Consider the following 1,318-nt stretch of genomic DNA (forward strand, 5'->3'; position numbering starts at 1 on the left):
AGCCCACGATTTCTGCTGTGAAAGGATTTCCGCTACAACAGAGCTGTTCGCAGGGGGCCACTAAGCAGGCTGCTCCTGACACCCTCCTCAGCTGCACGCTGCTGCCCACGCTCTCCATCCAGGTGCAGACAGAGGGACGGCTTTCCTCCAGACAGACAGCCAACCCGTTCTCTTGAAAGCTTCGGACAAGCAGCAGCCCGCCTGCCAGACTGCTAGGGGTCCCTGCCCAGCCCCCCCAAACGTCTGTGAAGAAGCAACAAGATCTACTTTTTGACAACAGGAAGTTCTCCCCGAAGGGAGGTGCACCGCTCCTGGAGGCACTGCAATACCAGGCCGATGCGTGGAGTGGATGGAGCAAGCTCCGAGTCCATCTCCCAGTTCCAAAAATCCATTTAATATAAAGTCCTCACATCGAGGACATATCAGATATTAAACTGATAAGAACAGATTGACTTTTATCAGTAAATGGTAAGGATGGTAAATCCAAAAAAGATGACAAAGCCGATAGGGAAATACAGAACGCCCGGGCGAGGGACTAACAATAAAAGGATGGGGGTGAGGTTGGGAACGCACCTAGGTTACATGCGATACAAAGTTAGCCAACTAAGCCCGGGGGTAAGGGGAGAGGGGAGTGGGGAGGGGGAGGGAGGGGGGGGTTTCGCGACGCTGAGAGAGAAAGAGGATAGAAACACACATACCCGTGACAATGGTCCGCGACGGTGGGAGAAGTGGTCCGAGGATGAAGCGTCTCAGTCTAGATACAGTCTATCGCGGGGGTCCTCTTCGGGTGGCGCTGGGTCGTCGTCCGTCGTTGATGAGTCCTCTTGAAGCGAAGGTCCGTCTGTTGCGGAGGGGGGCGGTTCAGGCGGTCCCCTCCGGGTCCGGTCCGGCGGCTGTTCTCCTGCTGGGGTCCGTGTACTGGCGGTGGCCCGTGATGTGTTCCACGTAGATGTCGCGGGACCACCGGATGGTGTCGGACACCATGAGGCAGCGCATCAGCTTGGCGTAGCGGCGGGAGACGCGGCAGGCGCGCAGGACGCTCTCGTTACTGGGGTCCCAGGCTCCGAGCGTCCCCACGATGAGCGCGTCGACCGTCACGTCGTAGCCGCGGCCCCTCAAGGTGTCGGCCAGCGGGGCGTACTTCTCCCGCTTGCGAGCCCGGGCGTCGGCGAAGGCTTGGCGCCGGTTCTCGAACGGGATGGTGACGTCCACGATGGTGATCTTCTTGGCCTCCTCGTCGGTGATCACGATGTCGGGGCGCATCTGGCTCTCGCAGCCCGGGACGGTGCGGTTGACGGAGACCTGCCCCGCGGCGGCC

The 1,318-nt window shown here is 60.0% G+C and overlaps 1 non-coding gene across 1 annotated transcript; it reads right to left on the reverse strand.

Annotated features, from left to right (window-relative positions):
- Nucleotides 1-295: 295 nt before the first annotated feature.
- Nucleotides 296-481, reverse strand: LOC132246653 (U2 spliceosomal RNA). The gene has a single exon (XR_009458069.1). It is a non-coding gene; the product is annotated as a U2 spliceosomal RNA (small nuclear RNA).
- Nucleotides 482-1,318: the final 837 nt, after the last annotated feature.

The sequence above is a fragment of the Alligator mississippiensis genome, chromosome 16, assembly GCF_030867095.1.
Source record: "Alligator mississippiensis isolate rAllMis1 chromosome 16, rAllMis1, whole genome shotgun sequence".
In the NCBI taxonomy this organism is placed as follows: Eukaryota; Metazoa; Chordata; order Crocodylia; family Alligatoridae; genus Alligator; species Alligator mississippiensis.